This window comes from Pseudorca crassidens, chromosome 8, assembly GCF_039906515.1.
Source record: "Pseudorca crassidens isolate mPseCra1 chromosome 8, mPseCra1.hap1, whole genome shotgun sequence".
In the NCBI taxonomy this organism is placed as follows: domain Eukaryota; kingdom Metazoa; phylum Chordata; class Mammalia; order Artiodactyla; family Delphinidae; genus Pseudorca; species Pseudorca crassidens.
In genome coordinates this window covers 13,222,787-13,249,001 of record NC_090303.1, presented here as the reverse complement: position 1 = coordinate 13,249,001, position 26,215 = coordinate 13,222,787, and the positions used below count along the sequence as shown (strand labels likewise).

At 43.2% G+C, this 26,215-nt stretch overlaps 1 long non-coding RNA gene across 1 annotated transcript in view; it reads left to right on the top strand.

The window, feature by feature from the left end:
* The window catches only part of LOC137228841 (uncharacterized), a 70,023-nt gene extending 52,566 nt beyond the window's left edge, over positions 1-17,457 (top strand). Inside the window, exons 2-3 of the long non-coding RNA XR_010945376.1 lie at positions 14,478-14,500; positions 16,912-17,457. This is a non-coding gene — a long non-coding RNA (uncharacterized lncRNA). The remainder of the gene's footprint in view (positions 1-14,477; positions 14,501-16,911) is intronic.
* The last annotated feature ends 8,758 nt before the right edge of the window (positions 17,458-26,215 follow it).

Below are 26,215 nucleotides of genomic sequence, written 5' to 3'. Positions count from 1 at the left end.
TCTCCTGTGGGGTGAAGTGGAAACCACAGAAGATACCTGGGTCAAGCCTGTCTTGCCCTCCTTCCCACTTAGCAAGGGGATCCCAGGAGGAAAATGTACGTGGCTGTGCATGGTGGCAACTGACAATGAGTATTGGCTCACTGAGCATTGATTCACTACATAAGGAAAGTGTGCAGTTGGGAGGTTTTGTGAAGCTCTTCTGGGAACTCTGAAGAGTCTACATCTGGATGGCCACCCCACAGAGGGCAGTGCTGTCAGTTGGTGTTAGCCATGGCAGCAAAGGCTCCAACAAGGAGAGGACTGGCCATGGCCTGATCCCCCTAGAGGAGCAGAGCTGTCACCTTCCACCTTCTTCAGGCTGACACCTAAGAACCAGGTGACGAAATTGGACCTGAATTTAAGTTTGAAATTTTTAATTGGAGAGTACTTGTAATAACTGAAAGTGACTAGAAATGTATGGAATCTGAAAAGGAAATGGCAATGCAAAGAGCTTAGTGGAAAGAAGTGTGCGGAGGGAACAAAATGTTTCATATTAAAAATAACGATTACACATGCTTATAACACATGGATACTAGTTTTCATAAAAGTGAGATCACACCTCATACTCTATATGGAATTCAGCTGCATATAATGTACACTGACCCTGTCCATAAACATTTGTCTAAGACATCATTTTAAATAGTGGAATATTATTCTGTTCCATGCAGGTAGCACAATTTACCATTGGAGACTTAGAGTGTTTTCATTCTTTTCTCATTAATTTACACAGTTATAGAACAAATAGCATTTTCTATTAATATTTGCACACATTCTTAAATAATCCCTCAGGAAACAATCTAGAAATAGATAAGCTGGGTCAAAGTGTATACCTACGTTTGTCTGTTCCTAAAATGCCTACCGAGTAGTGTATTCATTCATGTGGCCACCAGCACTAAGAGAGCCTGAACTTGTTTACTTTTTGACTGTCTAGACTTCTTACTGAATTGTTCTTTGACCTTATTTCATTGTACTGTTTGCATTAAGGAAGGTGCTGACTGAAAAGAATATATGGCTTTGCACTTAACTAGCCACATAAAATACCTGCACTCCATGTCTGGTTAGGGAGATATTCTCAAACTCACTGCTGCCCTATGTCTTTCAGAAGCTTGCCCAGATAAACAACAATACACAGAGGGCTTATCTTTTCCTTCTAGGTAGTTTGAAACACATCTCTAATCAGCCAGCTGATTAGAGAGCTGAGTTCCTGGATAGCATAATTCTACCACTCAGTTTCACCCCACGCCCATTAGACTTTGGCCAAGTCTAATCTATAGTATAGGATAGTATGTCATCATCCTATACTAAAGGAAATTAGAAGTGACAACGGAAATCTGTCCCGTTTACAGAGAGGATGTTGTCATTACTTCGTACAGTCTCCTTTCTATGGGGAGTCCTGGGGGGAAGTTGTTTTAGTGTCACTATAGGAAACGATTGCTCTTTTCCTGAACTGACTTGGGTTAACCTCGTGGACGCTGAAATTTAAAGACATTTCTAGAAAAATCAGATGTTAGCCTACATTGAGCAAAAGGAAAAGATTTCAAGGTACAGCTATTCCATTCTGGTTCTGGGCTACTTTGCTTAGCCTCTCAGGTATTTTATTTCTTATCTTGAAATAGAAACACATCCTTCTTGTCCTTCTTGAGTCTTCTTTTAAGGAAGTTTAGAATGAAAAATAATATAAAGTGGCAAAAAGGTAAATCCACTAAAAATAAGAAAAGTGGAGCTCAGGTAGCAGGCACCTGTTTCTAGGAAGATATGCAGAGAGATGGTACCTTGGAGAAGGGGGTTAGCAATCTGGGAAAATTAAAGGTATTTCAATGGTGTAACGTTTCAGTCTGGGACTTTTTAACTAGAAAGATGGGTAGCTTTGCTTTACTACTTTGGTTAAAGAAATCACAGGCTTTGTGATGGGAAAACAGCAGCATAAAAATGCCTTTGTCGTCTCAGCCAGAAAAGCCATGTGAAGCCCAAATGAGGCATGACAGAGGGCTGGCTGCTCTGGACTAACTAGCTCTAAATTCCATATTCCAGAAGCAGAGTGATTAGAACCCCTCAGGTTTGGGTCTGTCCTGCTCCGTGGGGATTGGAGAAGAGGGAGGTCAAGATGAGAAACAGCGGGGCAGGCAGAATGCGAAGAGGTGCTGCTCAGGGAAGCTTGTGTCTGTGCCTGGAGCACCCCTGCTCCAAGTTTCCTAGGAAACATGATGGCAGAGGGCAAACTGGAGGGCACAACCCACCAATCTCATGTCCTTTTTTTCTCTTATTGTTGTTATTCCTGCCGTAGATTTTGTTTTAGTCCATTTCTTCAATTGATGAGTGATTTTGGACTTATAATCTATCTTCTAAAAGGATGATTTCAATATTCGATACAAATAAGCTAATTAAAAGAGAAGGAGAGAGAGCAAAGGAAAAACCAGTGCTGGAGTTGGGTGGGAGGTGTGTCTGAGGTCCTGGCTGCATATGTCCAAACACACGCTGCTTATTCACTTTACTCGGGATGGGCTCCTTTTTGATGTGGCAACAGACGACCTCGAATCTCAGAGGCTCAAAACAACACAGATTTGTTTCTTGCTCATCCACATGTCCAGTGAGAGTTGGGTAGTTTTCTGCTGCCCCATGTTCTCAATCTAGGACCTCAGCTGATGGTGCGGTCACCCCTAGAACATTGCCCAACACGTTGTCAGAGGACACCAAGGCCACGGTGAAGCTCAAATTGGCTGTTAAAGGGCTGGCCAGAATTGGCTTTCACATCTCATTGGCCAAGGGAAATCCTATGGACAAACCTGTCTTCCCGCAGATGAAGGAGATTCCTTGCACCCAGAAAGAGGGTCAGAATACCTGTGAACAGCTCCAATGAATACCATATCCTTTTCTTCCAATTCAAACACAAAATTCCATTATGTATAGCAGCTATGACCTTCAAGGAACTCTTACAAATGTCCCAAATACTGCTTATATGGGAATTTGTCTTACAGAGTTGGACCAAAGAGACGTCTTGCCCACAAAGGGTACCAGATCTAATAAGAGAAATGTTCCAGGTCCTTCATCTTAAAGGACAAGTGGGGGAAGAAGAGCGAAGCACATTTGAAAAAAGAAGAATGAGTGAAAATTCATCTGTAATGAAGACAGTCATACCTGCCTGAGTTAGGTCTCCTTAACTGTGAGATTCCTATTGGCTGAGTGTTAGTAAAGCCAGGGTCAGGCAAGAAGATGTGACATGGGGATCCCAGACATACACGGAGGGGAAGGAGAGGGAAATTCCCCCCTGAGAACCACAGAAATTCTGGGATGAGAAATGGAGCAAAAGGCAGGAGAGGCAGGAGTTCGGAAACCAGGGGGGAGCTTTGAAGATCATGGGGAAAACTGAGGTCAGGGTGTGTTTGTTTCAATTGTATTAGACCTTGGAGGAGATCCTCTTGGGAGCTGCCTCTGCAGGACCCTGTAGGGTTCCTGGGCACAAAAACTTTTCTGTATCCCCCCCCCCCCCACACCGCCTGCACCATTTCTTGGTTACAGGAAACAGGCTTTATTCATCCTCCATGACCTTCCCTGAGTTCCAATTGTCAGGTTCAAACATTTGCTAATTAGGGAAGGGAGGGCATGTGGAGACAAGGGAGGGGCAGTCAAGAAACAATAGTGCAGCCTTGCAGCAAGGTCCTGGTTCTGTGTATCAAGGGATACACAGAACAATATCTTTGAGCTGTTTTGCAGATACTGAAACCCACACCAGGAGGGAGAAGTTAACTGCATGCTGCCCACAAGCATGAAGACCCCAGAATCGTTGGAACCAGAAGGTTGATGATGGTGACTCCCGATTGCCTCACCACTAACCTATCAGAAGTATGTCCATGAGCTGATTACACCCTCGTTGAAACATTGCTATAAAACTCTTCACTAAGCCCTCCAAGTTGGGACACAGAGTTTTGAGGGCCTGCTGTGGCCTCCTTTGCCTGGCAAAGCAATAAAGTTATTCTTTTCTACTTCACCTAAAACTCTGTCTCTGAGATTTAATTCATTATTGGGGTACAGAGGATGGATTCAGCCTCACAAGTGGCGTTGGCCCTGAGGGGTTTATGCACTTACGTGAGGCAGGCTGGGGCTATGTCAGCCAGGGAGGCTGTCAGACCCTGACCACAACAATGGTGGCCAGGTCATGTTCCACCAGGGACCAGCTCAAGTTGCAAGTGACCAGGAGGACAAAAGATGTCATCCATAGGCCCCAAAGAGAAACCAGCCAGACCAGAGACACAGAAAACTGCTTTCATCCATCCAGATACCATATCAGGGAACCGAAAGAGGAAGGAGTTTTATGCAAAAGGAACGGAGTTATTTAGAGAATGTTCAACTTCTGGGGTCAGACCAAGATCACCGAATGGAAATAGGGTGTCAGGAGGAAGCTTAGCTCACCTAGAGTGGTGGTTTTCATCACATGTTGGAAGTGCTGGGCCGGGAGCTTTCAGACAAGGCTGTCACCCTGCTCCCACCCCAGTTATTAAGTCAGGATCACTGGCGGGGGCTTGGGTGTGAGTGTAGGTGTGCACATATGCAAAACCACAAAGGTATGTAATTTCCCAGTGTCTGTAATGTAAAAGTATGAACTATCTAATCAAAATAAATGGTGTTAGGTAAACAAGCATCAAGGGTCTACTGTATAGCACAGGGAACTGTATTCAATATCTTATAATACCCTATAATGGGAAAGAATCTGAAAACTTTTATATCTATATAACTGAATCACTTTGCTGTACACCTGAAACTAACACAGCATTGTAAAGCAAATCGACATCAATTAAATAAATAAATAAAAATAAACTAAAATGTGTCTCTTGTAGATAGCAAAAAATAATAAAAATTAAAATAAAAAATAAAGTGTTATAGAAGGGCATGCCCAGCAGACACTCTGGCTCCTAGAACGTTCTCCAGAACTGATGCTGTGGGCTTCCATTATCCCATGGGAGGTGCCTAACACCTCCACTTCCTGGCTCTGGTCTTCGGCTCCAGGCTCTAAATTCAGATCCTTTCTTTCTCTCTTTGTCTCAGTCCCTTTGGACTATCAGTAATGCCACATCTGTGCTGTTGGGCCCAGCCCTGCCACCTTCCTCACCTAGTGTGGCCCTCATTGGCAGCTCACCCCAGACCTGGCAGTCCTTTGGGTGGAAAATAGACAGGTGTAGCCAAAAGACCCAGCTGCCCGCAGGACTGGCGATCACCCCCATGACAACAAAGGCCACGTGGGGCCTGGTCAGGGCATGGACGTACCTTCAATGGACCTGCTGATTCTCGCTGCGGCGGGCGCTAAATGTGGGCCCATTGTTGCCAGTTCTTCTGCAGATGGAAAGCTGGAATTCTAGATTCATATCTGAAATGTACTGATATTTAAATATCAGTAACTAATTAATTTGTTAAAACAGTGTATGTGCTGGGGGGGAAAAACGCATAAGCGATTAGCCAGTCCTGGTCAAAGAGAGACGGGTAGCAGATTCTGGCCACAGGGAACCTTCTGGAGTGGAAGGAATTGCTGGAAGAAGGACCTGCAAAGGCCAAGGTTCTGTCTGGCCTCTTCCAGCAGGTGGATCACGATGCAGACAGTTGATGGAGCAGGCTGTGACCACCCTAAAAGTTACGCCTCCCCGGGAACAGTTTTACAATAATGATAATAAAAACCAACAGCAAAAACAGTGATGATGATGATCATTTGTTCTTGCATAACTCCTTTAAGAAGGCCTTAACACTTTATGGAATCCTTTAACCCTTTCACCGTCTATAAGGGGGAGGAACATGGCAAGTAATAATTCCGTTTTATAGCTGGAGAAAACAAACGTGGGGAAAAACGTCGCTACTTATGCAACTCCAAATCCCACAGTCTTCTCAGAGGCAGAGAAAAATCTGTGTTTTGGGACAGTACTTCGTTTATTATATTGAATCCATGTTTAAAAAAAAACTTTCAACGTGGCACAATTATTCACTTTATCCTTTGTGACTCTCCTTACCCTTCCCCCCATCCACACTGCACCCATCCTTCTGGACTACGTTCAGGGTCAGCTGCTCTCCATGGAACCTTCCCAGGCTGTTCCAGGCCCTGGCCCTCTCTCCCCACTTCCTCTGCACCGTGGCATTTAGGATGGAGTACAATTCATGTAACAATTACTCATGCCCTGTCTCCACAGAGATCTTATTGCCTTGTGTTTTGATTTAGCTTTTCAAATGCTACGTAACTGCTGGTAACTCCCTCCGGACTGGGATGGAATCTTATCCAATCTAAAGCAATAGGGTTGAGAGACCAGAGCTGGGTGGAAACCCCACTCTTCCCCTTACCAGTTGACAAATCTCCAACTTCTCTGAGCCTCAGTTTGCTCATCTGTAAATTGGGGATAATAATACCTACCTCCTACGGCTGTGATGAGAATGATGTGATTGAATGTAGGTAAAGTACTAGAACATTACTGTAGCATACTGTCAGTATCATTTACACATTAGCTGTATTTTTATTATTATAAATTATTATTTTTACATTGATATAAGTAGGTTCTAAGATTCCGTGGTTAAAATGCAGCAGTAAATTTCATCATTTTAAGCCCCATACTAATATACTAATATTGTAGGATGTCCCATTTGATGGCATATAATCTGGTTTTGGCTTATTTTTTTCATCCATGCTCTAGATAGATGGATAGATCAAATGTCTATCTATCTATCTATCATCTATCTATCATCTTTTTATATCACATACACATATTTAGTGCCTACTATATGTACAACACGTGGGGAAACAACAACAGTGGGTAAGATGGGCAGGGCTCATGTGCAGACATGGTACATCCAGTCTGGCAGGGAATAAGGATATTAAACTAATTATCACAGGTGGGCTAACTGTGGTGAACAAAGAGCAAGTGCTATGCAGGGCATATCAGAGGGACCTAACCTAATCGAAAGGGCCTGGGAAGACCTCCTTTAACCTTCAAAAGGCATCATAAAGCCATATAGCACAGGGAGAGCAGCTTGGTGCTTTGTGACCACCTAGAGGGGTGGGATAGGGAGGGTGGGAGGGAGACGCAGAGGGAGGGGATATGGGGACATATGTATATGTATAGCTGATTCACTTTGTTATACAGCAGAAACTAACACACCACTGTAAAGCAATTATACTCCAACAAAGATGTTAAAAAAAAAAAGCATCATAAAATTCCATTCCCATAAATGGCCAATGGATTTTGGTAGAAGTAGAAAAGCTTACCTTTGAAGCTTGAAGCCTTCCATAGTTGAAATAAATCGACCCAAATCAAAAACAGTTAACAATTCCAATATTCTTGCCGGTGAAATTTAGATGCAGCTAGAGAGGGAATTGATGAGAAAACTCCAGCATCACACACGCCAACCATCCCTGGCCATGTCCCTACCAACTGTCCACCCGTGGGGTGGCAGGGATATGACATCTGCGTATCAGCCAGAAGCTACCTATAAACATCAGAAGAATTGGGAGTTCGCATCCTAGGTGGCTATCAGGTATAGAGACTTTTGTGGATAGCTGAGCACCCTCCGGTGCCTGTTCTCACTACCCTCTGAAGCTTAACTCCAGCCTCGCTCTCATTAGTTACCTGGTTCCCTCTGGGCTTACCTCCAGGCACTGGCCAGGAGTGAATGAGGATAACATGGAGGTATCAGAACGGCAGCAGGAATAAAGGAGGAGGGCTCTGTTGGGGTACCAAGCAGAAATTACTATAGAACAGCTTTCTGCTCTAGACCCTGGGATCCTCGCGTCTAAGGGGGGTTTGAAACTCCTGGTCCCTGGTGAGTTATGTATCCACCTTTGGATACATCACCAACACCTGACAAACTTGCCTCGACACCTGGGATTGAATCCCAAACTAAATATTTTTTGAGGTTACCAAAACATTCCACTACCTTTTTCTGCTGTATAACATTTCAAAACGTCAGCACTTTTCTAGCTAGACTTTGGCCTTGAGATTGAAGTTCACACATGCTAAGGGAATGGCTGTTGGTTTAATCATTTCAGTCCTACTAGAAATCCCAACGTTGTTTGGACCTAGTTCAAATCAGAATAATACGTTGGGCTTGTTTTTGACATTTCATCTGAGACTCTCCAAAAAATGTCTTTGGAAAATATGAATTCACTAAACATCTCCATGCCCTTAGGGAAAAAAACAAAAAAGGGAAGTTTTGAATTCTTCTCTCCTGATTATAAGTGTAAAAGTAGCTGCAAGAAGGGAAAAGAAACCGTTGCTCGGTCAAGGCTTCCTGTTGCTGGGAGGAGGACACTGATGTGTTTGGATGCAGAAGGAGAGGGACGCAGACGAAGCCAGGCGGATAGGCAGAGGTGTATCCACAGGGCCTGGAGAATCAGCTTAGCAGCCTTGGTCTTAGGACAAGGTTAAGGAAGAGATTTAAGCAGAGGCTTGACTGGGGGAATTTTTTTCCAATTGCATTTTCTTCAGAGATCACTACTCTGTAGAGAAGCAGCTGAGGAGGGAGGCTGAACATAAGAAGAGACGCTGGGAGGCTTGTGCGGTACCCTGGGCAAGAGGCATTGGTGGCTGTAGATACAGAGAGAAGTGTGAATTTCAGGGGACAAATCCATAGGGCTAGCTGGTGGATTGGCTTAGGGAAGAGGGAGAAGATGGTGTCAAGGATGACACTGAATGCCTGGGAGAGAAAGATGTGCACTGAGATGTGAGAGATAAAGGGGGACAACCACAGGGTGTGATGCCTATAGATGTCCAACGTAGAGATGGAATATTCTCCTAGGAGGTTATGATGATATTAAGAAGGTGACTACTTCCTGAATACCCTGCAGATGGTGCCTCGCCACCATGCCCTAGGATTAAATTAACTGAATGTATCAATAAGTTATCTTTATAGATGCCAGGTGCTATACAGCTGATGTCATCTGCATTACTTAATCCAATATTCTAAAAGACAAGCAGCTTCTGCCAGGCCAGTCTGACAATTGCTCACTTTCAGAGGAGTTCCAAGAGCGTACAAGTTGCAAAAAGCCATTCAGCTGGTCACAACAGAGCCTGGATTCTGATCTAGATCTTTCTGACTCCAAAGCCTAAACTCTTAACCACAATGTTTTGCTGCTCCTTCACAAACAGTCTAAACACGAAATGCCTAGGAGTTTGACTGAAATAAATAATTTAGCTTCACAGAGGGAAAGAAATATTATAAACCGTATTTCCCAACCAGCTAGGAACTTTACAAATACGCATTATGGCTTACTAGAGGTCTGGGTGACGTACCATACCTGAATCAGCACAATATCGGGTGCTGTTTATCAGAAAAAGAATTCACGTCACGTGGCACTGACGGGTGTGTTTGTGGCATCTGAGTTATGAGGGTCAGCATGCACGCTCACGTCAGCAAATGGGAAAGTAATGATCTGCCTCATCGACAGAGAACAATTTACTTTTCCCCTAAATGAAATATTATTAGATTTCGAAGTGCATTAACGTAAAGAAATGCACTGAGAAAATGCTTTTTGCGGCCTCTACATGTGTTGAACATATGACCGGTACCCCCAGGTAGCTCCAGCTCACATTTTGGCCAGTTCCTGAGAAGTTTTGCTCAAGGGAAGAAGAACGCTGAGGTGTTTGCATGGCAACATCACTGAAAGCGCAGACCCAAGAATCAAGTGGGAAAGGGCGGTTAGACAGGACCTTAAAAAGGAAAGGGAGACCAGTTATTCAGGAAGAATCACTAGATTACGGGAAAGTACACGTAACAGGGATGAGACAGACAACCTTTTCCCCAGCTTTGCCATCAAACAGGCACTTTAAGCTCCGTGTTACTAAAGGTGGACGGAAGACCCAGAGAAAGGATGCAAGGCTGGGGCTAAGGAATGTCTCCCTTCACTTATTAACAGATTTAAGATGCCTTGTCAGAGAGGGGAACGTGGGAAGGAGACTGAAGACACCGGACGGGGGGGACCATTCTGGGCCTCTCCATATCGGGCTGGAACAGAGAAGAGCGAGACTCTAATAGCAAGAGCCCTGATTTTGTTTTTCATTTTGCAAAAGTGTTAAGTCAGTGAAATTAACAGAGCGGGGGTGGTGGGGGAGCGGGGTGGTGGGAACATCTGCAACGTTGCCCTCTAGTCCAGGAAAAGGAAACGACCCCAGGTGTCCCAGGTCCACCTCCCCTGATTAATGAGGCATTGCATCCCCATCTCCAAATTCTTGAACTCAAACTTCTTCCTGTTGCTTTCACGAGTGCCACACTTTTAGTTCAAAGAGGACCCTGTCCTCCTCTTTCGTCCTCGTCTCCTGCGTGGCTTCCTCTCCCACACAGAGGCACATTGGGGTGAAAGAGGTGCTGACAGCGTTCAGCATCCCATCTGGTGGAGCCATTGAACACACTGCCTGCCCAGAAGGAAATAAGCCTCACGAAGCAGAGGGGTGCAAAGGTGCTTCTTACCTTGGTCTTGTCTGCTATGTGCAATAGGATCTCGGCGGCGAAAACTCAGGGAAAGCCTACCGATTCAGGTTGTGTAGATGCCCAGACTTAGAGAATAGATCCTGCACTCTGTCATGAGAATCACAGGCATTTCTCAAGCTATTCAAGATTGATACAGATCCATTAAAGCTATATGTAGATTACATGTGTATAAATTCATCAGATAAAGGAGTAAAGTGAGGCAGAGATTAGTACTTTTCAAAAATAAGGATGCAGTAGTTTCTGACATTTTCCCCTCTGACTGTGTGTATTTTCCCAGCGTTTTTGATTTTTTAGATCTTACATGACATCAAGCAAGGAAGGCACTGGTTAACACTGTTGGGAGGATTGCAGATGAAAAGAAGCAGGAGGGTATCACAGTTCCAGTTAGAAGGAAGATTCTTAGCTACACTGAAAATGGTGAACGCACGCCCGACCTTGGCCCCGTGCCTCAGCTTAGAGGAGGCACAGGAACAGCAATACGTGACAGTGTCTTTGCTAGCCCTGAAGGTAACAGAGGCTTCTTCAGCAAGGATTTCTAATAATGGGTGGAGCACAGCATCCACATCCTTTTTCCTGGAACTGCCTCTGCCTCTAACTGACATTGTTTATGACTTGTTTACTCTATTAATAAGCTCGTTTTAACATTTGTCTCTCCATAAAGTAACGGATATGGCAAGAAAAAGACAACAGCTTTTTGGTAATCAATATTTATTTTTTATTTTAAAAATTATTTTAATGCCTTTTTAAAAAAAAATCCACTGCTTTTCTGTTTTCATTCTAATTTTCACTGCAGTTAAGTTTTCACAGTTATATCCATAAACTCTAATGGAGATGACAGTGGTTTCTGATATGTCTCCAGTTCCTTTACAGAAAGAGGGATTTGGGATGAGTTCTTATCTGGTCTAGACATTGTGTGTCCTCCATTATTCATAACTGTTGGGCCTGGTATTCTGGGAGGTCCACTTCCTGCTTCAAAGACAGATGACTTAATCTGTTGCTTAAAGAGGAGCCTTTCTCAATGGGCTGCTGTGACTGTCTTTGTTGACTTCCATGATACTTTGTCAAGTTTAACAACAACTGTGCTATGGATTTCCACCCATAGCTTGAGACATCTGAGTCTAAATTTCTCTCTGTGCTCGGAGTTCACAGAGAGAACTCTGTGCTTGGAGTCCCTACTGCAAAGGGCTCCTTTACTGAAGAGAAACGTGGTAGTCAGGCACCCATTGTGTTACAATAAACAGCAGTTCCGTTTCCACTCTGCCTCAGACAGTAGCCCAGTATACAACTGCTCATCACTTCCTGCTCAATATTATATATTACATCATACTAACACCTCCTTCTTGTTTCATCCAAAGATAGTGCAAATGGCAGGAACATTCCATCTTGCCTTCTCATGTGACATCCCCAAGAACATATCACTTTCATTTTAGATGACAAACGAGACTGGTCTCCAAGCTTCTTTGAATGGCAGGCCTGGCATGGTCACTTCACGAGGGAGCTGTCAGCTCTTAACTGAGAATCACTCCTTGAAGTGATTTATAACGTTGCTATAAAAAGCTTTCCTTCCAGCTAAAACTTGTACTTCTTTCAAGTTTTATGACAAACACACATGGGCCAAGACGAGGGTGTACTTATGAGAACATGAACACTTGCACACGTGCATGTGTGTGGACGCGTGCGCGCACGCACGCGCGCGCGCGCACACACACACACACACACACACACACACACACCCCAACACTCCTATCCCCTATTCTCTCATGAAGAAAAGAAAAGGGAAATTTTCAGAATGTTTTAAGACAGTTTAAAGCAGGTGGAGACCATTAAGAGCTGCTTCTTGGCACCAACGTTGACTTTGATCACCGGCACCTCTATTTGGAATGGCATATGCAGGATTGTTCTTTTGAATTCCATGCTATTGCGCTCATTCCTTCATCCCTAACCTTGTTGATGGCGATAAGCAGCAACCAATCCTAATTCCATTAAAGTACCTCCCTCCCAAAAGCCAACTCCTCAATCTTACCAAAATGTTTAGTCTTGGTGTTCAGCCTCCTTTCTGCCACTCTTCCGTGTATTTCAACACCCTCCCACATACGGTGAGACACTTTCCTGGTTCCACTGTCCTATGAGGGAGAGCTAACAGGCGAGCTGGCAGGAACCTAGTTGGTCTTGCTCTATGATGCTTACAGGAATGAAAAAGAGCTATATTCATCAAGCTAAGAGGCTCAGTCCTCCAAGACTTGCCAGAAGCAGGGCTCTGGCCTCTAAATTGATTTCTGTGTTATTGGGCTTCAATTAGGACCTGCTACATCCTGCAGAGAAGCCAAGAGTTAGATTAAAATCCTCAGTAGAATGCAGAGAGAGATCCCATTAGCCAACCTCCCCAAGTACAGTTCCATCCGGAGACATTGAACGGCAAAGGCAGAGGGAGAGGCAAGCTTCCTTAAAGGAGACAGGCAAGGCACTAAAGGGAAGGTAACAGTTCTTGTAGGGTGACATCAATTGCAGAGGAACAGTGAGCCACCTTCTCAGGGGCATACTTGCTCCCTGAAAAGTAAGGTGTTTGGTAAACTCAACTAGCTCATTCAGATAACCTGCTTGCCACCACTTGCAGGAAACAATTAAGCCCACTTTGCATTGATGTACCAGGTAATCCACTGAAGGACTTGGACTGATGACAAGCACATTTGTCATCACAGATTGAAGCACTCATTTCATTATGAAATGGTATACTCCATGCCCTTCTCATATATATATATATATATATGTTTTTTCGCTGTACGCGGGCCTCTCACTGTTGTGGCCTCTCCCGTTGCGGAGCACAGGCTCCGGACGCGCAGGCTCAGAGGCCATGGCTCACGGGCCCAGCTGCCCCGCGGCATGTGGGGTCTTCCCGGACCGGGACACGAACCCGTGTCCCCAACATCAGCCGGCGGACTCTCAATCACTGCGCCACCAGGGAAGCCCTATATTTGTTTTCTTAACCACTAAATCACTACTCCAAATCAAAGGTGAGAAGTTCGGGATGGGAACACATCTCCAGGCTGCTGTAGCTATTGCCATCTTATTTGAGAGCGTTATCTTGTAATATGACTTTCACTTCTACCCTGGGAACAGTATGGTGACAGGGATCTCTCTCACTTAAGGCTCAACAAAATCAAAATATAATGGGTTAAAAGTATGTCCACAGAAATAATATATATCCTATATTTATATAAAATATTTTATATTATATAGATTGATATATATAATTTATATATTATTTTTTCAGATTCTATTCCATTATAGGTTATTACAAGACATTGACTATAGTTCCCTGTGCTATACAGTAGGTCCTTGTTGCGGGGTGCTTTTAATCTTATTGGGTGTCTAACACAGACAAGAGGATGCCCTTAGTCAGTGTCTGTAACATTTTAAGTATATATCTCAATACATATGTATTTATTTATGAATCACATTTACTCACTACTGTTATTAATAATATCTCCAGGCACAATATATTCTTAGAGCCAGATTATCCTCAACAACAGGTCTTGTAAATTTCTATCTAAAAAGTTTTCTTGGTAATTATAATTATTTGGGCCAATTTCCTAACAGATTACAATATGCTGTCGTGTTTTTAACTTCATTATGTGGCAGAAGGGCTTGGAGGAAAGGTCATTGCCCTATCCATTTTTAGGATTTTATTTGGGTTTGCATTATTAGAAATAGCTTCCATTCACGATTTTGCAGAATTTTTAAAAGATACTTGCTATTTAGTTTAAACTCAATAATATAGTAAAATAAAATGCAATAGAATAAGATTATAAATGTAAGTCTCAGTGATAGCAAAAGACTGAGGCCCTGCCTGCTGTCCCTGTGGCCTCATACCCACACTTGGAGAGAGTGCCGTGAGAATCTGACAGGCACACCCAGAGGCTTAATGTTATAAGTTAGTAAAGCTTATTTCTTTTTATTTTTACATGGAAATGGAAACACATCTCCAGTCCTGTCTTCCCAGCCCTCAATGGTAAGTCTTGCGTACTCATCAGGAGACACATCCTTTTAATAACCAACGTAAGTATCTCATTCGCCATAATGATAGAGCCCCTATAGTCAGTTAATAAATCTGCGCCGGAAGAGAACATGCTGATCGGGAATTGCAAACAATCTGGGCAAAGTGATAGGTCTCTCTTTTACAGTAAAGTATTCCCAGAGGCAAAGGCAAATTTCTAGACCTGAAAAGCAGGCACAGATCCAGGGGCATGGTGAGGAGGTCAAGGGTGTGCCCCCGTCTGCTGGTGACCTACATGCCAACCAGCATCCCCAGGGCCCATTAGGCCATCATGCTCTAAATTGCAACCAGCCACTCTGTCCTTTGCACGTGGCGTGTGACAGGCTTTTCAATCCACTAGCTATAAAATGGGGGCTGTAAAAAGACCACACAGATCTTTACAGTTGGTACACTGTGATGGATTCTCTCCCCTTAATGCTTTATGAGAATTTTTGGAGAGGGCAACAAAGGTGGAAAACCTGTGCTTCAGTCTCATCAGACCAATAACTGTTTCCTGAATTAGCTCCTGTTTCCTTCAGTCCCCCTGCAGTGAGAGCCCTGGGCCTCTTCCCCCAGTTTGACACCCCCAATCACTGGTAGTTCAAAGGGAATCTTAGCCACGAAGAATTTCTTGTCTCCCATGAAATGATCTTTCCTCCTCTCTACTTTTGTGGCACTTTGTCCCCAGTACAGTGTGTATTAGCTTTTTGTGAGTTTTCTTCTCCTCATTCAAAGTTAAACTCCTTGAAATAAAGGTCATGCTTTCTATTCTTCCAAACATGGATTGTGGTGCATTGAAAAGTCGGCACTCAGTGGCACGTGTACAAACGTATTATACTTCGTGCTTTGGGGATCCTGGGCACACTTTTCTACTGCTTTCTTCTCAGACAGTAGATTCAACAGCTTATATTTTGGTTCATATTATAAAAGATCATATTGCCAGATGGATAATAAGATAACCGAGATGAGAGTCCACAAAAAACTTAATGAATTATCTGTGAAGAGTTGAATTAGAATGTAAATTCCATCCACATTTGCCAAAAAGACAATTTCAGAACTTCAAAGGAACATTCTTTCAAAATATTCTTTTAAACGTCACCCCAAATACTTTGGCAGCAAAACAGAGCTTGTAAAACAACTATTCTGATGAGTGAAAGATCAGCTAATCAGAACTGTTTGGTAGTCTCTGGAATACAAGGGTCTTACAAACTAAGGAGAAACATTTGCAGTGTGACAAAAAATTAGTGTGAAAAATTCCAGCCAAGTAGAATATCTTCGTCTCCTCAATTCTTGAACATTCCTGTAATGCTTCTATTACATGTCACTGTTTGATGCTATAGAAACAGTATCTTCCCCATAACAAATAGTGACACATGGTCAACTCCACCAAAGGTCCATGACCATCAGAAGTGGGACATTCTTCTTGCCGAGGCAGGAAGCCCTGGTTTAGAGTCTAAAGCCCAAAGATCAAAGGGTGACTCCACCCTGACCCACAGCAGGACTCTGGGCAAATTTCACTCATGTGTCCTACACTATCTCCATTGTTCAAAGAAGAATCATCACTGCTTCAGATGGAGGTCCTGGACACGGATAGGAAAATACTGGAAAGAAGCTCTGAAGTCTCTAGGAGAAAAGGATGATTAAATTATAATGACACACCAGTAGATTTTCCCAAGGAAATTGTGTTAGCAGGGGCAATAGTGCGGTCAAGAAACACGATCTAATGTCAGTGAGTCTATAACATATTCTAAGTGGAAAACAATGCCCCTCAAATTTTCACATTAATGGGGTAAAGAAATTTTTAAAAAATGTTTCCCAGTCTCAATGCAATATAAATCTTTTGCAAAAGGAGACACTGAGGCATAGGTCAAGAAACAACTCAATGAAGATTGCACCTTGTTCTGTACACAAGGTCTGGACTTAGTTGTATGTCCCATGTAATGTTACTGTAATTCTTAGAGGAAAGAGTTTTTTTTTTTATTTTTTACTTAAATAGGTCTAGATTTATTACTCTTAAGTGGAAGGTCATGTGTTATAAACACCATTGTCAGCAGACAGGGTAGAAGTATGAGGTCATGGTAAGTCAAGGAGGAGTATCAGTGACCCCTTCCCCCAACATAACCACACTTCCTGCTTAACCACAGATGGTCATTCTGGTTGCCCCCCTTATCTACCATATAAAGAGACTATTAGCTTAATGCATGATAATCTTTTCCCTCTTTTCATGGAATTTTTTAAAATTTTAATTTTATTGGAGTATAGTTGATTTACAATGTTGCATTCGTTTCAGGTGTACAGTAGGAAAGGGCAATTACTAAAGAAAATAATAGTTTCCATCTTCCTGAAAACAGTTGTGTAATATACTCATTTCTTTTGTGATTTTTAAGATCAAGAAACCAATGGACATACAGAACTCCTTCAGTAGAAAATAATTACTCCCTCTCGTTAAGCAGTAGATGACTGCGTTCTACATAAGCCACTTGCCTCCCAGCGTGAGTAATTGGTGATGGTCTCCAAGGCTCCTGCATCCTCGCTGTGCTGTCCTTGATCCAACTCTTTGATGTACTAGATATAAATTCACTTTTTCACTGAATCAGCATGTGTTACATGTTGGCTTCTTCTTCCCCAATTGTTTTGGTTTTCTGCACAAGCATGCTTACTTTGGCTAAAATCAAGACGTCCCACCTTCTGGATGGCCTTGTCTGGTCTTCTGGTCCCTGGAAGCCATGATGGAGAAGGAAAGAATCTGGTTCCAAATTGATATTTGTTTGTTATTTTTGGAGCTCTCAAGTAAATTACAGGAAAATTGATTTTCTTTCATGACCTTCTGCACCTACTCAACCCCTTCTGTTGCTCTTACATGCTTTTATTTCCTTCTATGTTTAGGTTTTTATCTATGTGCCATGAAAGATTAATAGAATTGATGGAAATCATATTGCCTAATTAGAGGGAGTTTTTGAAGCTTATACAATGAAACTTCATTTCCTATCTAAGATCTCCAGATAAAAAATTCCATTTCTTGCTGAGACAGCTATTTGGATATATTCACTTGTCAGGAGGACTTGAATTACCTTATGCTATTAAAGGAAGGCAACACTTTCTCCTTGTCTCTGATCTTTAGGGTGGGTGTTCACATACAATGCCTGTTTCTAAATTACGTCTAGTTATTAACCAAACCGACCAACTATATTCCACTGGCTGCTCAAATATTCAGTTTTATCATGCCACGACTTCAAAATTATGGTTGACCTGGAGCTCCAACCTGAAAGAACTTTGTCCCTTCTCACCATGGTGTCATCTTGTGCATAGCTGGACCCCTTTTTTCTCTGCTCCACCCTGCAGCAATCTTTGGATAACCCCTACCCTCTCAAGGAGGTCCACTCTCCTTGAGAAGTGGCCACAGACAGGAGCCCTGACCTCTTGGCCAATTAGCTCCATGGTAACAACCCTCATGTCCCAACAAAGATTAAACCCCAACTTTGAACAATACCTCACCAAAAACTCAGATATTAGAGAAGGAAAGTGCAACCCTGGACTGGACTTGGTGACTTTCAGAGTCCACAGTCCTGAACTGTCTTCAAGGACCCTTATAAGCAGTCTGCCTGTGTCCCCTTCCCACCATCACCAATAGGACTAGCTGGCCTCACAATCCAGACCCAAGTACCCTTAGGCCCAGAGAGGAGCATCCCTTCCCTCACTCAGAGGACGTACATCTCCCCCCTTCTTATTTTTATTTTCCCAGGCTGAACCACCTATTAGACTAACATTAAAAATATTAATTTCCTCCAGAGGAAAACCCCAGCAAGAAAAACTACAACAGAAAATCATAGCTAAGCTTCATTACATGGTGGATTATTCTGACAGAAATAACCCTGTGTGAGACACACTACACGCTTGGTGGAGTTGCCCCTCTTTTCTTAGTCCTTGGGTCTCAGCTCAAGTTCTGGAAAACAACCACCACACACACAAAGCTGCAACAATACTGTACAGCTCGAATCCAAGCGCCCTTAGAATGAGGCAGGCCTAGAAATGCTGGAACGTGCACCCCTCCCCCATCCACCCCCCCCCCCGCCCCACCAGACAACTAACTATGTCTCCCAGACAGAAGTCTGACCCAATGCTCCCCCCAAATTTATATCAAATAGAACACTTAACTTCTCAGTCTCAAACAGCTGTGTTTGGGTTAATCCTGACTTCACATTTCCCTCTAGAACGGTGGGTGAATATTTGATTTATATTTTTGTAAATAAATGGCAGACTCAAGTGGTTTTCCCAGACCGAAAGCAACAATTTGCCTCTGAGGTAAATGCATGTCCCTACCCTTAGAGACTGGAAATTGCTTGCAGCTTTACATGTTTTCCTTCTTTTCCCAGCTACTAAAGATCAAGTTTCTAACAATATCCTAGGGTCGTTGCCAGCTAGGTTAACCCATTGCCTGTCTGCGGAATGAGGGCCATGGCTATTTTGGGTTCTCCACTGACTACACAATCATCTACACCAGTGCTTCTCAAAGCGTGGGCCCCAGACAAGCAGCGTCCACTGGGAACTTGTTACACGTGTGAATTTGGGGGTCTTACCCAAGACCTACCTACTGAATGAGAAACTCTGAAGGTGGCCTCCAGCAGACTGCACTTTAGCAAGCCCTGCAGGTGGATCAGAACCCCGGTGTACCCCAATCATAGCACAAAGCTTTAATGGGAATGATTTGTTCAGTGGGCAGATTTACTGGGAAGATGCATGTGATATCCTCCAAGGGCACTTTCTGGGTCCTGGCGCTGCCCTTGGACCTGGTGAAGATGGTCCCTGCCCACTGTGCACCAGAGATCACAAACTCTACAATAAAAGCTCCTTCATGTACCTTGTCTGTGCCGAGAGATTTTAGGAAGTTTGGTCCCTATTTGAACAAATATGGATTATGGGAGACAATAGTGAGAGCGGAAATGAACTCCGCTCCAAACTTCCTCCGGGGCAGAGGAAGCAGGGTTGAAAATGCTTGTGTGTGTGTGTGTGTGTGTGTGTGTGTGTGTGTGTGTGAGAGAGAGAGAGAGAGAGAGAGAGAGGAAGGAGAGGGTGTAGGGGTGGGAAGGGTTGGCTATGATCGCAGCCGCTGCCTCAGGAGAGCAGAATATGTGCTTTTATTTAAGTTGGCTACCCTCCATCACCCAAAGTAGATGTCTAGCAGACCAGTTCCCCAGATAGTTGTTCTCTTGCTGACCTATTCTTAAGATTGTGTGGCTCTAGAAGCCCCTTGGAGCAACCTGTAAGACCCGAGTCAGACAAGTGTAACCTAAGGGAAATGACCCAGTGCAGCCTGTCTCCCGAGGAAGCTGGGGTAGGTGCTCACCCCAGATTCCCCCAGGACAGCCCAGCACTCTTGAGTTTGGGCCCAGCTTCCCCCTTGCTCTGCCCCGGGAGGTCCATGCAACCTCTCAGGCTGAAGACAGCAGGGCTGGCCCGGGTGAGAGCATTGCCCAAAAAAACAAGTGTGACTCCCAACGAGCAGGCAGTGGGCCCAGGGGTGGAATGACAAGCCAGGCCATAGACATGGTTCAATTTGTAACTTTTTTTTTTTTTTTAATTGGAGTATAGTTGATTTACAATGTTGTATTAGTTTCAGGTATACAGCAAAGTGAATCAATTATACATATACGTATATCGACTTTTTTTTTTTTTAAGATTCTTTTCCCATATAGGTCATTACATAGTGTTGAGTAGAGTTCCCTGTGCTATACAGCAGGTTCTTGTTAGTTATCTATTTTTTTTTTTTTTTTTGCGGTACGCGGGCCTCTCACCGCTGTGGCCTCTCCCGCTGTGGAGCACAGGCTCCGGACGCGCAGGCTCAGCAGCCATGGCTCACGGGCCCAGCCGCTCCGCGGCATGCGGGATCCTCCCGGACCGGGGCATGAACCCACGTCCCCTGCATCGGCAGGCGGCCTCCCAACCACTGCGCCACCAGGGAAGCCCAGTTATCTATTTTATATATAGTAGTGTGCATATGTCAGTCCCAATCTCCCAATTTATCTCTACCCCTACTTTCCCCCCTGGTAACCATAAATTTGTTTTCTACATCTGTGACTCTACTTCTTCTTTTTTTTTTTTTTTTGCGGTACGCGGGCCTCTCACTGTTGTGGCCTCTCCCGCTGCGGAGCACAGGCTCCAGACGTGCAGGCTCAGCGGCCATGGCTCACGGGCCCAGCCGCTCCGCGGCATGTGGGATCTTCCCGGACCGGGGCACGAACCCATGTCCCCTGCATCGGCAGGCAGACCCCCAACCACTGTGCCACCAGGGAAGCCCTCTACTTCTTTTTGTAAATAAGTTCATTTGTACCTTTTTATTTTTTTTAGATTCCACATATAAGTGATATGGTATGATATTTGTAACTTTTAAACATTTAGCCATGTGGTATATGAGCCTCCCTTTATGTTCTTGTCCTAGGCAATGTTGAAGGTATGCCTAAGATTAAATAGAATTATTGAGAAATTAAACAGAGCTCAATTACTTAAGCTATGAGCCGCCACCATGTGTGAGGCCCAGTGCTTGGCACTTGGAAAGACTATTGAGTCTAGCTCTGTCCTCTAGACCCATACCACCTAGGACCTGAAGGCTGATATGTGTACTGCTTACTTACCACGCACCAAAATGTAATAACAGCTCCAAGATGTGTCCAGGGAGAGTCCTATGAGAGCACCACAGAGGGAGAGGCAGTCTTGACCTTGAAAAATCTAAGAAGGCTTCTAGGAAGACCTGAGATTTCAGGAGCTTACCAATCTAAATTTTCCTCTGGCCTCAGAAACAACTGTGGGCGAATGCCTCATCCCTGTCCATGCTTGACAAAACCTAGTAAGCATTATAAAGTGGCTTCCAAAACCCCGTGCCTTTCCCTGGACCTAATCGTCTAGCTCAGGCTCCAGAGGGGAGTTGGGAAGGGCCAGCCAATGGTGAGAGCTCACATCCTGGTGGCAGCATGGCATCCATGAAGTGGCTTTCTGCTGGTAGAGAAAAGAAAGTTTTCTTCCATGCTGTATTTGACATAAAACTTATCTGCCTAGAATGACATCATATACAAGTCACTTTTTAATAAAAAACTAATATGCCTCCCAAAGCAATTTGTTTTGAAACTGTCAAGGAGACTAACATCTTATTCCCGTACTTTAGGTCATAAATCAAATGAACTAACTCAGAGACTGACAAACTGTAACCCAGGGACCAAATCTGGCCCACCACCTCTTGGTGTAAATAAAGTTTCATTGGGACACATCCACACCCATTTATTTTAAGATCAGCAGAGTTGACAGTTACACCAGAAACTGCATGGTCCACAAAACCTCAAATAATTGCTTTTAAAAATTGCCACTCCCTCTCTCATCCAAAGTCAACCAATAAGCAGAAGGAGAAAGCCTGCAAATTCCCCACCAAACCCCGATCTCTGCCCTGAATAGCGACAGTTTATAGTTCAGGGTTGGAGGGTTTTATAACTTCTAATGAATGAAAGCAAAATGTCAGGCAGAAGGCAGACTACATCAGTCATATTTTTGGAAAAAAACAGACTTCATGAAAGATGACCTGCAGAGGAATGGACAAACTTAAAGGAATGGACAAGAGATGCTGAGGCAGCCAGAGGTAGGCAACAGAGGGAAGCTGTTGCCACCCGGGGATGAAGAAACGAGGCAGGAAAGAGTTCCTGGGCCCAAGGAGGAGAATCCCCCTCTGGGAGCTACGGTCATGGAGGGCACAGCTGCCAACAGAAAGGCAGCTTCTAAGTTGGTTGGAATGTTACCCCAGTGTCTTCCTGTGTCCTCCCGTATCCTGCTGGCGATTCCCACTGGCTGAACCCCCCTGGAAGCCAGAGAGCACCAGAACTAGGGAGGCAGCCCAAAGTGGTCAACTGCTGGGCTGCAGAGAGGGGCAGACAAGAGATTGCAGTGTAAAAAAAAAAGAGATTGGGGTGTGTGGGGAAGGTGACTGACCAGAACCCAGACCCCAAAAAGCAATGTGATGTGAAGCAAATTAATAAGTATTACAGTACGTTGATTAGGGTTTCTATTACAAGTGTAGAAACCCAACTCAAAGGAGAAAATGTTTTAACTCACATTACAGGAAGAGCAGAAGTTAAAGGGCTTCAGGGAGGGTTGAAGTAGTAGCTCTTGGTCATCATCAAGGAGATCTAAGGATCTGCATCTCCCTGCTCTACTTGTCTCAACAAGGTCAATTTATTCTAAGGCTGGTTTCCCAGTAGCAATGAAGAAAACATCCCTCTCTGTTCATGTCTGAGGTTGCCCAGGGATGCGGAGATGAGGAGGTATTCAGTGGTGTTGGAGGTGTTTCCTCTCCATACCCACCCGTTATGTTTGTGCACATAACCGTATGTGTATGTGTATTCTCTTTCCCTTTCTTGCTCTCCTCTCTCAACTAGATTTTTTAAGCTATCCTGAGCTCTCCTGACATTTCATTGGCCCTGGTTGGTTTAGGCTCAACAATTCCTGAACCAAATACTGGCCAGGGGGGAAATTACCTTCAGTGGTTAGACTCATGTGAAGGATAGAACAGTTGGGGGAGGGAGGGAGTGTCAACCACGAAGTCTACTATTAAGATATGATGATTATCTTCTTTCAGGTGTGTCTCTGTCTGCATCTCTTCATCAGCAGGTATTTGCTGCCCAGATCTTCATCTGACATAGGAGGCTCCTTCTGGCAATGGGGTAGTTTATACTGCGTACCTGCTTACCCAAGTAGGTACTTCCTTACCCAACCAGAAAAACCAGAAAAGAACTTATGGAAATATCTTTCTTGGTAGGTTCCAGTCTTTTTTTGTTGATGGTTGCTCAGCAGTTAGTTGTGGTTTTGGTGATAGGAGGTGAGCTCATGTCCTTCTACTCCACCATCTTGTCTCCAATCAAAAGAGAACTTACGGGAAAAGAGAAAGTTACCAGGTCTAATTAACGTTCTAATTAAATTTCCTCCCAAGTCTTTGGGAAATCACCCATCCTTCCTGGCTTAACTTCCTTCTGCATAATTAAGATATATGATGGTTGCAACCCCACAGCAAGAGAAATTACATAATGTGGGTTCGGAAGCTCTAACAGCTGAAATTAATTTGAAGGCGTTTTAAGAGGTGCGAGGTGTTTTTCACACCTTTACCTGCACCTGGTAGGTGTTGGGTCCCATCGGTGAGATCTTCTTTTGGTCCCCGATTGATGAGTTTTACATAGACATTTCAAGGCAACTTAAAACTTGCCTCCATGAAGATTTCCCAATTCATCAGGAGCACCACTGACCTAATCCTAACCTTCTTCCTATCCAGAAACAGCCTGAGATTTTAATCTAGTTTATACAGGAAACTGTCAACAAAATAACTTACGTATTGTTCCCAGATGTTGAGATATTGAGCAGAGGTGCTCTGAATGCCGATTTCAATTAGGATCTTGGAAGTTACTTTTCACCGGCAGTTGGGTCCCTGTGGCCAGTGGCTATCACAAGGGCAAAGCCCCCTGTTATATTGTAGAATTCCCATGGAATATATAACCAACTAACGTTGGATAAAGCTGCTTTAAAATTGGGAGGCTATTTTTCCTACATATTTCTAATACTTGGCTGGGCTGACCAAATTGTTGACCCTGACATGTGGGCCAGAGCAGATTCCATATTAAATTCAAGGCTTTTAACATCCAAACACCCATTATATGGACAGACACAATGGCAACGTTCTTGGCAGGTGCTGGAATATCCATTTCTAACATTATTTGAAGCACATACACTCAATATTTCTTAGGACATTAGAAACTAATGTCCTGGCCATTATAAATAAGTCAGGACCTTGGCTACTTCTTTGAAAATCCAAAATTCCCCTTGCTAAACCCAAGTTCATGTTTATAGTTTCCAAGTCATTTCTCTTACAAAAAAATTAATCTAAAACTTTGTTAAACCACAGCACTTTTATGAGTTTCCATAGTGGCTTTTCTGTACACATTGCACTAAATTCCCTATGAAATTATTATTATATTAATCAGCAGTGACTCATTTAAAATTATAGTTTGTGATCTCTTATTTTTAGAAAAGGTCCAATGTCATTTTTATCACTGCCTCAAGTTTATTTTTTACTTAAAATTCACATCACAACTCAAAATAGGAAATGTCACTGAAAGTTGTTTTTCAAACCAAGAATTTTGTTTCCAAAAAGAGAGAATAAGAAAACAAATGAACGTGATAATGCCAACAATTATGTTATGTGATTTTGCTAACGAAACAGTTTATTATGACTGCTTTTGTGGGTGGTACCAAATATTTGAACAGGTTTTCAAACCACTTGGTGATTTATTAAATATTAGTGATTGTTACTACAGGTCTAGTTTTATGACCTATGGTGGACTTTTTTTGTATGGAAACCAGGACACCTTACCAGGCTAGCATTCTGCTCTGAAAATGCTACCCAGTACCTGACTCACCTTTGAATTACTTACTAGGTTACTTTAGGGCTCCAAAAGGGAGAAGATACTGAGAAAGCAAATAGAGTTCAAGGAACTAGGAAAGGCCTTTGAATGGTCTTTGCAAAGTTAGTTGGATATCTATTAACAGACAAAAAATTAACAGCCAGTTAATATAAAGGAGAAAACTCAGGCATACCCAGTTATATAGTTTTAGGGGTATCTCACCTAAGTAACCCTAATACATTCTTTAATCAAATAACAAGAAACTCACGTATGATGCTTAAAAAAAATCCTAGAACCCCAAAATGAGAAGACAATCACTTTCTTCTCCTCATTTAGTCATATTCCCACAAAAATAGATGGAGAGATGAATCTGATAATGAGTTAGATTAAATTTGTCACTCTAAACATACACGTTACTGTCGTCATCACTATAAGCAGTGAATAGAAAAAGTGTCTTTAGCAACTCATAAAATTATTACCAAGTCTGGAATTTAAGAAAATGCTTATAAGAACGTGATTAAACAATAGCATGAATTCGTTGATCACTTTCAACTGCCAATTCTTCAAAAAATGACTAATGGCACAAGCTCTGGGTCCCAGTCATACTTTAGAAAGACCAAGCTGATCTGAAACAGACCCAGGCAATATACATCATGTCAAGTCTACTAAGTATCAACTTACATATTTGTCTTTGACTCAAAAAGGAAACCTCTCCTCTCTTTCTGAGAGTCTGCTGGTTCCATGAGGGCAGGGATGGCAACAATCTTCCCCACACTCAGCAACATCTACACAATAGCTATACAATAAATATTTGTTGAAGACATGACAGAATGAATGAGTGAGCATCAGACTGAAAGTGCCCAAGAGTTCCCTCTGTCTCTCCCTCTGTTTCTGTCTCTCTCTCTCTCCTTAATAACTACAGAAACTTTGACAAGTTTACGAAGCATCACTCCAATGAAACACAAGGATGCTGTTTACCTTCAGGGTAACGTGGTGCTATGATCTTATTGGACCTGCGTCATAGGCTTGGATTTATGATACCAGCATTCAAGAGCCTATTCCTTCTGGCTACTTTGTCTTTAAAAATGAGAGAGAGAGAGAGAGAGAGAGAGAGAGAGAGAAACAAAAACTAAAACTAAAATAAAACTCAAAATATGAAGATGGTCTTGCGGTTCAAGTAGCCAGCATTTAATTGAGAGAGTAATAAAATCTTTCTTCTACCCAACCACATTTTTATTTTAACAAGTATAGAAATACTTATTCA